Below are 13,012 nucleotides of genomic sequence, written 5' to 3'. Positions count from 1 at the left end.
GCTATATATTGATACATATACACACACATTCACGGAATGAGTTACAACAGATTTCTAGTTCCCAGCGAGCTTTGCTTTAATGCAAATCATTTAATGTTTTTTTTTGCTTAATATTAAAATAGGGGGAGATCTGTTATTGTTTAATGGTCTATTATTTTGGAATTTAAAAGGTTTTCTGGTATGTGTGAGTTTTTGAGGTTACCATTGTGCTGTAGAGTAGAGCCTGTGGTTCGGTTGACGATTGGTCGAATACAATTAATACTATAATATCTATATTTTCATAGTAATGTCTGTGCACTCCTCAGCACAGTTATAATCTCTATTCTCTTGGCAAAATACTTTGGTACAAGCAGGTGTGTTTGTGCCTTTTTAACTAGCTTGAATATATTAAACATTTATAATGTAAATAATAAAAAAGTAAAAGAAATACATTACATTATATATTTCTCTATACTGTATGTGTGTTTATGCTACATGAGTAAATATATCTGCAATATATTACACATGCAGTACCATATCAAATTGCATATACATCTATATATTATAGTGTATTACTGAATAAAAGATTACATATATAATAGTGAATATATTGTCACATATTTTTCAATAAATGAAAAGCAGCAATTCCTTATATTATTCAATTATTGTAATTTATTAACACAATATATTATCCTGTATATTTTCAAATGTACTGTTAAACCATTTAATATATTGATTATTCATATATAGGGAAATGTATTTTTGTTCCGTAAGGGTGGGTAGACACTATGTTGCTGTCTGGGATTTTAGATACAATATTGCCAGCTAACTAATGTATTTTGTTCTGCTAATGTAAATAGTCGAATCATCAGAATTAGCCTATTTGGCAAAATTATTGAGTAAATGATTCAGTGACTCACTCATAAAAACTGTTTCGTTCATGGTTTTAAATGAATCAGATGGGTGAATGATTCAATGACTCTGTCAAATGCTGAATGAATCAGTGCTTTTGAATGAATCTGTTAACTGAATCATTCATAAAGTCACTTGTCGCCACCTACTAGTTTAATGATGTAACATGCTGAAAGAGTCATTGGAAAATGTCTGGAAAGTGTAGTTTTACAAACTAGCAAACTAGTTAGTCACAGTGCTGTTGGACTACTATAGAGTGCAACAGTGTATGCCCACTTTTTCAGCTGCCTTTGTTTTTTCCATTAATTTTTTCGAAGGGGATTTTTAAAAAGTCTTAGATAAAGGGTTTTAAGCCATGGAACAAACCAACCAGCTACAAGGTGAATTACAATATTAAAAACATTGATATCTGACAAAATCTGACAAAAAGACAAAGGAAGGCTATACTAAGGTACTTATTAGGAGGAAAATAACTGCAAATATATGGGACGCAGAATATCATAGAGACTTGAGGTGAACTCTTTAAATTTTGGGCACCACCTAGTAGGGATGGTTCAATTCAATTCAATTCAATTCAAATTTATTTGTATAGCGCTTTTCACAATACATATTGTTTCAAAGCAGCTTTACAGAAAGTGCATTTCAGAAATGTACATAGAAAAATACAGTTAGTTAATCATGTATTAATTTAGGGCATAAACATATCGCCAGCGTCGAGTCGTCTCTTCACAGGCGTCGAGTCGTCTCTGCACGGGTGTTGGGGCATCTGTAGTTTCCATGGGAGGCTGGATACAAACTGGAGCTGACGATCTGTATTTACCTCGGGACTAGCGTCCCGAGATAACAACAGAAAAGCAGATGGGAAAAAATTAGCGTAGCTGCTGTTCATAATATTAATGCATTCAATCTGATTCAACTGTAGTATAAAAGGTAAGTATTATGTGAATGCTTGGCTAAAGAGATGCGTCTTTAATCTAGTTTTAAACTGGGACAGCGAGTCTGAGCCTCGAACAATATCAGGAAGACTATTCCAGAGTTTAGGAGCTAAATGTGAAAACGCCCTCCCTCCTTTAGTGGACTTAGATATCCTAGGAATGACCAGAAGCCTCGAATTTAGTGATCTTAGAGAGCACGATGGATTGTAGGGCGATAGAAGATCCGTTAAATACACTGGAGCTAAACCATTTAGGGCTTTATAGGTCAGTAGAAATACTTTGTAATTGATACGGAACTTAATAGGTAACCAATGTAGAGATGATAGAATTGGTGTTATATGGTCATATTTTCTTGACCTAGTAAGAACTCTAGCAGCTGCATTTTGGACTAACTGTAGCTTGTTTATTGAGGATGCAGGACAACCAGCTAATAAAGAATTACAGTAATCTAGTCTCGAGGTCATGAATGCATGAACTAACTTTTCTGCATCAGAAACAGATAGCATGTTACGTAGCTTAGCAATGTTTCTAAGGTGGAAAAAGCTGTTCTTGTAACATATGAAATATGATTTTCGAAAGACAAGTTGTGGTCTAGTATAACACCCAGGTCTTTTACTGTAGTGCATAAAGTAACAGGACATCCTTCTAAATTAAAGTTGTATTGCAAGAGGTTTTGTGGGCAGTTTTTTGGACCAATAAGTAATACCTCCGTTTTATCTGAATTTAATAGCAGAAAATTACACGTCATCCAGTATTTTATATCTTTGACACACCCTGTCAATTTAGATAATTTAGTGTTTTCATCTGGTCGTGATGAAATATATAATTGAGTGTCATCAGCATAACAGTGGAAACTAATTCCATGTTTTCTTATAATATTACCAAGTGGCAGCATATATATTGAGAATAGCAGAGGGCCTAACACGGATCCTTGCGGCACTCCATAGTTTACTGACGTTATCTTCTAGACAAAATGGTAGCGGTCTGATAGGTACGATCTAAACCAGTTTAATGCCTGTCCCTGAACACCAGTGTAATTTTGTAGTCGATCTAAGAGTATTTTGTGATCTATAGTGTCGAACGCAGCGCTAAGATCGAGTAAAACTAGTATTGAGATACAGCCTTGGTCAGAAGAAGTAAATCATTTGTAATTTTAACAAGCGCAGTTTCTGTGCTATGATGCGGCCTGAATCCTGACTGAAATTTTTCATAGATATCATTTTCTTGCAAGAAAGAGCACAATTGAGCGGACACAACTTTTTCTAGTATTTTAGACATAAATGGAAGATTTGAAATGGGTCTGTAATTTGCTAGGTTATTATGATCTAATTGTGGTTTCTTAATGAGAGGTTTTATAACTGCCAACTTGAATATTCTTGGAACATGACCTAAAGTTAAAGACGAGTTAATAATATTGAGAAGAGGCTCTTCCACTACAGGTAACACTTCTTTTAGTAGTTTAGTGGGTATTGGATCTAATAAACATGTTGTTGGTTTAGATGCAATGATAAGTTTATTTAGCTCTTCCTGTCCTATAGTTGTAAAGCGCTGTAGTTGTTCTTGAGGGGCGATAATTGAGGCTGAATCATAAGACATCATTAAAGATTGTACATTTACAATTGTGTTTCTGATGCTTTCTATTTTCTCAGTGAAGAAATTCATCAAATCATTACTACTACACTGTAACAGAATATTTTGCTCAGGTGATGTCTGTTTATTTGTTAGTCTAGCCACGGTGTTAAATAAAAACCTTGGATTATTTTGGTTATTTTCTATTAGTTTGCGGAGATCAGAGCCGCAATCAGAGCGATTGCGATTCTAATCAGAGCGATCGTCATCGTGTAAAACCATAAGTTACACTACGCCATAAAAGTATGTACTCTTTTTGTGAAGAAAAGGTATTTACTTTTGAATGTGTAGCAAAAAAGTAGGCAAGCTTTGGGACATACTACTTCATCATCTTTATCGGACGGATCTGTCGCGTGCCAGTGATGGAGTACTCGAGTCCTGGACTCGGACTCGAGTCCGACTCGGGTCACTATTCTCTGGACTCGAGTCCGACTCGAGACTCTATTCCCTTGACTCGTGACTTGACTTGGACTCGCGGACTAGTGACTCGTGCTTGGACTCGGACTCGAGGATATATAAAATCGGACTTGAGCATTCATCAAATGAATGACGTTAGATTAAGTTTCTGACCAAATAGGTTATACAATTTTGATTTAAGATGTTACACGTTTGCTGTTTTGTGCTCCAAGACCGGCCGGGATCTCTTTTTTCCCGAGCAGAGAGAAAGCCCCGGCCGCGCGCGCACTCACCATCTTCAAACAACACGAGCGCTGTCTTACTCCCTCTCCCTCGCGCATATTAATCAAAATCAAGACACGATAGTAAAAGGTCGAAAGAATGAAGTTTCACTTGGAGCATTCAGAGATTTTTTCTCCTGAGTTACCGCGGGGTGTGAATTGTTCTAAAAAAAAACGTTTGCCTTATCTTCTCTGAAAAGCGTTCCACACATTCAGCTGACATAAACAACAATTTCAATAAACGAAAAAAAAAAAAAAACCTATCCAGTGATGAAATGTTTTCTGTGTTGACACAAATCTTGTGCGATGTCCCAAACTGCCGAGATAATCACACAACGCGTGCCGTAGGCTACACGTCCATTATTGACACGTCCGATTCGCGAACTAATGACTCTTCTTCTTCTTCTTTTTAGGTTTTATGGCAGTTGGCATCCAAATTGTTGCATTACCGCCACCTACTGAATTAAATAGTTTTCCCAGTGCAGTATATTTACAGTGACCACCCCAAAGTTCACTGCCCGTTCTGTATGTCATACTCAATTGTCTGAGATGGTATAAATTCTTTCCTCAGCGTATTATCTAGTTCTTCTCCTGATATGTCCACAATGTCCAAAAATCTTCTCGCCGCATCCAACACCATCTTGATCCTCTCTGATTTCCCTTTAATTTCCACAGCACAATTGACCACCATAGCAATAAATCCTAGAAATCGCTTCTTGTCCATGCCAATAACGTTATTCTGATCATCTCCCTTCTTTCCCGTCTCCTGTTCTGTTTGCACTACTGCTCGTTCCATTCTCTTAGTAGCTTCTGCATATGTTAGCCCTTCTTCTGCTCTGATTTTACTCACTTTTACCTGTTTGATTTTTTCAGGACATTGCATTGACCCCGCATGGTGATTTCCCAAACAGTGAATGCATTTTACTTGTTCCTCTTCACACTCCCCTCTTACACAAGTATTTTTTCCACATCTCCCACATCTCCTGACTCCTCTACACACTGCAGCCACATGTCCATACTCCTGACAGCAAAAACACCTTAACGGAGCTCTTTCATAAGACCTCACCCTGTAGCATATATAGTCTAAATATATCCTCTCTGGCAAATCTCCCACAAAAGTCAGACACACAGAAGTACTTTCTTCCCTTTCTCCTTGACGGAATCTTGTCAGTCTTCTGGCCTCACAAACTCCTTCAACGGCCCGAAACTCCTCGTCTTCCACTGACAGCGGTACGCCACTTACTACTCCTTTCTTTTTGTATTCTGTCCCGAGTGGGAAGCATTTCACAGCTCTGTACTCTGTATACAACTTAATCTTTAGAGCTTGTTCTCTCTGATGTCTTGACACGCAGTCAATAATAACCATCCCACTCCTTGTTATTTTAATGGACCGAACATCTCCTAGTTTCTTTCCAACGAATCTTCCAACCTCATGCGAATCCTTAAAGATCCCATCACTTCTTGTTACTGCTATCATTCCTACTTGATATCTCTCAACAGTTCTTCTTGTCTGGCTTCCGTCACTTGAAACACTGTTCTTTTTCCTTTTCCTGTTCTCAACTCCTCTTGTATCTTCTTCATTTCCCTCGCTCTCGTCTGACTCCATTTTTCCCGAACCTGCCCCGGAAGTGGTTACGTTCGACAGAGTCTGTCTTGTCAAAAAAGGACCCTGGAAAGAATCTTCCAAAGAATCAGTCTTAGGATTTGATATTCATAATGACCAACTAATGACTCCTTTGAACCGACTCACTTTAATGGAATGGTTAAAACAACTGTCCATCTGTCCAACAATGAATTCACGAGACGTCTGAATTGGTGTATAACAAATCTGTAACACTTTACAATAATGTTCCATTTATTAAACTCTAGTTAACTTCATTAGTTAACATTTAGGCTACTATTAATAAACTGCACTTCTACAGCATTGTTAAAGTTTATTTCAACATTTAGGCAACTAGCCTACACTATTGAAATCAAAAGTTTTATTTGTTAACACAGCAGTGTCATTTTTGTTTAATGTAGACCCTCTTTTACAATTATATCAGCTCTTTAAAGGTGCCAGAGTGGAGAAATGTAGGCAGCCTTGAAATATAACAGACTCAACCTTGATGACTCGACTCGGACTCGAACACTGGGGACTGGGGACTCGAGACTCGACTCGGACTCGAACTCAGGTAATGGTGACTCGACTCGGACTCGACTCGGACTCTTCTTTGGTGACTCGGACTTGGACTCGGACTCGAACACTCGGGACTCGAGACTCGACTCGTACTCGACATTGGTGACTCGACTTCAACACTGTCGCGTGCATCCTGTCACGTAAACTGCCCTGTCAATCATCTTGTCACAGTTAAAATCCTCTAATAAATCTAATTTAATTTCCTACCGTTTCGGAGAGAAATATAGTAGCACGTTCATCTGCCAGTGGGTCTTTCATGGAGACTGTCCTCATGTGTTTGCAATTTGAATATAATAATGCATTTAAAAGTTGGTGCGTTTCACCAACGGACGTCGCTCAAATGCCTCTGGGCGCAATTGGATAGACCTAAAACCAATCAGAGCGATCGTCATTGAGTAAAGCCCGCCCCAACGTTTCTGATTGGTGCCGCGATTTCGACAGATTAGAATGAGCTCTTTGCCAGACTACTTGCAGAGCAAATCTAAATTTGCCGGAAGTTGTCTGGGTTTTCCCAGGCTATCAAAATGGTACATTAAGTATTAAATAAAATAAAAACAGTCAGGGAACATACAGTAGGTTAAATTTTGATAAAAAAATAAATAAAAAAAAACTGAAATGATGCAATTAAAATAGGTTAGTATCTATAATAATAGATTAATATACAGTAGGGAGAACAAGTATTTGATACACTGCCAATTTTGCAGGTTTTCCCAGTTACAAAGCATGTAGAAGTCTGTAATTTTTATCATAGGTACTCTTCAACTGTGAGTGACAGAATCTAAAACAAAAATCCAGAAAAATACATTGTATAATTTTTAAGTAATTAATTTGCATTTTATTACATGACATAAGTATTTGATACATCAGAAAAGCAGACCTTAATATTTGGTACAGAAACCTTTGTTTGCAATTACAGAGATCATATGTTTCCTGTAGTTCTTGACCAGGTTTGCACACACTGCAGCAGGGATTTTGGCCCACTCCTCCATACAGACCTTCTACAGATCCTTCAGGTTTCGGGGCTGTCGCTGGGCAATACGGACTTTCAGCTCCCTCCAAAGATTTTCTATTTGGTTCAGGTCTGGCTAGGCCACTCTGGGACCTTGAGATGCTTCTTACGGACCCACTCCTTAGTTGCCCTGGCTGTGTGTTTCGGGTCGTTGTCATGCTGGAAGACCCAGCCACGACCCATCTTCAATGCTCTTACTGAGGGAAGGAGGTTGTTGGCCAAGATCTCGCGATACATGGCCCCATCCATCCTCCCCGCAATACGGTGCAGTCGTCCTGTCCCCTTTGCAGAAAAGCATCCCCAAAGAATGATGTTTCCACCTCCATGCTTTACGGTTGGGATGGTGTTCTTGGGGTTGTACTCATCCTTCTTCTTCCTCCAAACACGGCGAGTGGAGTTTAGACCAAAAAGCAAAAATTTTGTCTCATAAGACCACATGACCTTCTCCCATTCCTCCTCTGGATCATCCAGATGGTCATTGGCAAACTTCAGACGGGCCTGGACATGCGCTGGCTTGAGCAGGGGGACGTTGCGTGTGCTGCAGGCTTTTAATCCATGATGGCGTAGTGTGTTACTAATGGTCTTCGGGTCATTGACCAGGTCCTGCCGTGTAGTTCTGGGCTGATCCCTCACCTTCCTCATGATCATTGATGCCCCACGAGGTGAGATCTTGCATGGTGCCCCAGACCGAGGGAGATTGATCGTCATCTTGAACTTCTTCCATTTTCTAATAATTGCGCCAACAGTTGTTGCCTTCTCACCAAGCTGCTTGCCTATTGTCCTGTAGCCCATCCCAGCCTTGTGCAGGTCTACAATTTTATCCCTGATGTCCTTACACAGCTCTCTGGTCTTGGCCATTGTGGAGAGGTTGGAGTCTGTTTGATTGAGTGTGTGGACAGGTGTCTTTTATACAGGTAACAAGTTCAAACAGGTGTAGTTAATACAGGTAATGAGTGGAGAACAGGAGGGCTTCTTAAAGAAAAACTAACAGATCTGTGAGAGCCGGAATTCTTACTGGTTGGTAGGTGATCAAATACTTATGTCATGCAATAAAATGCAAATTAATTATCTAAAAATCATACAATGTGATTTTCTGGATTTTTGTTTTAGATTCCGTCTCTCACAGTTGAAGTGTACCTATGATAAAAATTACAGACCTCTACATACTTTGTAAGTAGGAAAACCTGCAAAATCGGCAGTGTATCAAATACTTGTTCTCCCCACTGTAGAATAATAATAGAATAATGAAATGACATGTAAACCATTAGCTGTCATGCATCAACAGAGAATTATCAACATTTATAGCATTTATTCATCTTGGTTTGATTACTGTTTGGTTTGTGTTTGGGTTCATATTAGTTTAATGCATTGCATAAAGTAATGTTAACATGCTAAACATGTATTAGTATATTTAAATAATAATTACTGATTGATCTAGATTAATAAATGCTATAATACTGTTAGGTCAGGTTACCTAATGAATGTTGACAAATGTAGCTTTTGTAATGTAAATGTAAAATGTAATGTAAAAATGTACTAAAGTGTCATATTAGTAATATTCATATTACTACTATTACTCTTTCTCTCTCGGCTGATTCCTCTAGGGGTCGCCACAGCGACAGTAATATGCCATTCATTTTACTATCACTAATACTAAAATTAATATCACTAATCTCTTTATTCATTCAAATTCAATTAATATGTGATTGTTTGAAAGTGCAAAAATTATGAGACCTAAACTTCATTGGTTCTAGCATGTCATACAAGCACATTTGAGCTTTCATGTTTACCGTATCATATTTAATTGATAAGCTCTTATGTATGTGCGCTGATCAGTGTTGTGAATAAAATTAAATCACTTGAATGATTGACTCACCTGTCGATCTCTGAACTCTTTGAACAAGTCAGGATGTGCAAGTGAAAAGTGCTTACCCAGATTTGATGTGTGGCCGCCTCCCGTGGCAAATTTAAAGCAGCGTTTGTAGAGTGGTGCATTGAGGTCTGTTGCTTCACCTTTCTCATTACTTTTGTAGGCAAAGTAATGCCATATTTCACTCCTACTGCTCTCTTTATTTATTAATTTCGGGCGTGTAGAATGAGCTTCATCTGTTTGATCCATTGTGTTCCTCGTTGTCACCGTTTGCCGGTTTTGCGTGACCCACGTCAGTTTGGGTAGCGAACTGCTGCCTAGCGGTGAACTTCACTACAGCAGCGCATCAAATACTAAATTGAGCAAAATGATGATATTGTACCATTTGAAATATAATATATACCAGTATTTTTGCAGTACCGGTATACCGCGCATCCCTACCACCTAGCAACCACCCTTATCACCCAAGCAACCACATAGCAGCACGTGTCAAACACTCACAACACTCTAGTAAAGCGTCAGCGATAATGACTTTTTTGCAGAAATTGTAAACATCAGGTTTAATGGCTGCTACGCCTTAGGCTGGATGCGTGCTTTCATGACACCTATAAAGCCTGGTTCATGGTTCCCTGAAGGAGTAAGATATTGTTTGTAATAAATCATTGATTACCTTCATAATCTTTAATCAAAATATCTTACCCTCCCTCTTGCAGCTCTTCTCTTCTCTGATGTGCAGGGCCGGCGATTGCTATAGGCGAACTAGGCGATTGCCTAGGGCGACAAATGTGTTTGGGGCACGGGTGCCCTCTAGTGTCGCCCTTAGGCCTACTTCCCATTAAACATTCAATTAGAACGACAAGCGAAATAAAACATGTTTATTAAACATGATCATCCTATGGCGCCCCCTCAGCCACACGTTTAATCACTTGTTACGTTAGTGTTACGTTACGTTAGGCAAGTGCTCAGCTGCTGGCGCGTTGATCAAAAATGAAGCGGTCTAAACCTTCAGGTGCACAGGGACGAAAATGGAGAAAGGAAGAAGATGAAAAGAAAGTCCAGTATAGAGGTAAGTCTTCTCATCTCAGCCATTAAGGTGTCAAACAAAATAAACGTACTTAGTTGTGCATGATGCATCACCTTAATATTGGACGTTTCATTGTTGTCACTAAGCTATTACTACTTTGCTAGTTTGCTACATATTCCTCGCAAACGTAACTTCACTGATAACCTACATGGATGTAAATGTCAAAAGACCAGTATCTGGATAATGTATGCATGCTAGTTATGAAAAGTACAGTTGCTCTCTACATTCATTATAAATGCATAAGTTCTGTTTAGTGAGTTCACAACTAGCAGGTGCATATACACACACAGTAACCATTATGGTGATAGTGGTGGTGTTCACCCTTCTGTACAGTTCACCTCCAGGAATATACTAATATATATATATATATATATATATATATATATATATATATATATATTTTTTTTTTTTTTTTTTTTTTTTTTTTTTTGCCCATGGCCAGATGCACTCAGGCAATATTTGCAGAGGCCGGCACCTGCTGGAGAAAGGACGCCTGATCCTTCATGTTGGCCTCTCTCTGATCTTTGAAAAGTACAACTAGTACTATTGTTAGTGTTTTTGTTATTGTTATTATTATTAGCAATTATTACTTTAATAATCACATCACATTAATACTACTAATTGTAATCAGTAGTATTATTTAGCCTTGTAGCAGCCTAATAGATTAGTAATAATAGTAGTGTAGTAGTAATTGTAATTTATCTACTACAAGTTACATGGTCAGATAAAATGTATTTGTACAATGCAGCTATGTGGTAGGACGACAGAAATGACCAAATGCAATTGTGTAACGAACAGCATGGATGAACTCTGTGTTTAAATACATACAGCTGCAGGAGTAGGGACATCAGTAGTAGTACTCCAGGGACCAGTGACACACAGGCCAGGAACACACAGCCTGCATCAGGTGAGTCTATTTAATAGTACTTATTCAAACAAATACAATAGCTTGTTTTCTTAAAGAAGTACAACCACATTCATGATCATTTCACTCACCGCTTGTCTGGCTATACAATATGCTTGAATACAGGTGCACAGGGACGAAAACGGAGAAAGGAAGAAGATGAAAAGAAAGTCCAGCATAGAGGTAAGTCTTCTCATCTCAGCCATTAAGGTGTCAAACAAAATAAACGTACTTAGTTGTGCATGATGCATCACCTTAATATTGGACGTTTCATTGTTGTCACTAAGCTATCACTAGCTAGCTAGTTACATTGCTAGTTTGCTACATATTCCTAGCAAACTCACCGCTTGTCTGGCTATACAATATGCTTGAATACAGGTGAAGGTGAAGGGACATCCAGAACCACATCAAGCACTCAGGGCACCAGTGAAACACAGACGACTGAGACCAGGGACACTCAGCCTGAAGCAAGTACGACCCTTGAATACTGTTTACACAATTTAAAACTTCAGTGACTTGTTTCCAAGAACAACCAAGTTGACATGCTTCATTAAATTATCTCAAACACCTGCTGGTCTATTATACTCTATATGCTGGTCTATAGTATAGTAATGTATAACTTAAGCACAGCATAGTAATAATGTATTTATATATTTATATCAAATGTTATATATATATATATATATATATATATATATATATATATATATAACATTTGATGGATATGGATAACCATATACCAGTGGTGTGGCAACCTGTCTCTCACATGAGATCCACCAATAGCAAACTACAACCATCCAACTAACCAATCAATTCCTGATGGACAAAATCAAGTCCTTCCCTACATTTGTTCTTGTTCGAGAAGCCGTTTTACTCAGCTATACATCACAACAGGGAAAAAAAGACTATCACAATTTCTGTTTCAAGGCGACTTTAAGGTTTTTTTCCCTATTACATTATGATTTGTACATTTGCATGGATCATTTTGTAATAGAAAATAAGCAATATAATAACAATAAATTGACATTTACTTAGTTTCATGCAGTTTTGCCCTTCACAAGCCCACATACAGACCCTTTCCAAAAAATGTGAATATCATGGAAAAGTTTATTTATTTCCATAATTCCATTCAAAACGTTAAACTTCCATAGATTCTAGATTCAGGGCCCACAACTTAAACGATTTCAAGTATTTAGTTGTTTATTTGTACATAATTTGGGCTTCCAGCTCATAAAACCATTTTGGATTTTTTGGATTTCAAAAAATGAGAATATTACATGAAATCACACAGTAATTACACAGTGAAACCATGGTCATTGAACCAGGTTTTGGTTATTTTGGCAGTGTGGGCAGGTGCAAATCCTGCTGGAAAATGAAGTCAGCATCTCCATAAAGCTTGTCTGCTGAAGGAAGCATGAAGTGCTCTGAAAATGTCCTGGTAGACGGCTGCGTTGAGTGGACAGCACAGTGAACCAACACCAGCCGATGACATGGCTCCCCAAACCAACACAGACTGTGGAAACTTCACACTGGACTTCAAGCATCTTGGATTGTGTGCCTCTCCATTCTTCCTCCAGACTCTGGGACCTTGGTTTCCAAATGAGATGCAAAATTTGCTCTCATCAGAAAAGAGGACTTTGGTCCACTGTGCTTTATTAAATCCAGAGTCAACGCAGCCGTCTACCAGGACATTTTCAGAGCACTTCATGCTTCCTTCATTTTCCAGCAGGATTTGCACCTGCCCACACTGCCAAAATAACCAAAACCTGGTTCAATGATCATGGTATCACTGTGTAATTACTGTGTGATTTCATGTAATATTCAAAAAAATTTA

This window comes from Rutilus rutilus (genome assembly GCF_951802725.1).
Source record: "Rutilus rutilus genome assembly, chromosome: 9".
Lineage (NCBI taxonomy): Eukaryota > Metazoa > Chordata > Actinopteri > Cypriniformes > Leuciscidae > Rutilus > Rutilus rutilus.
This window is presented reverse-complemented; position numbering follows the sequence as displayed.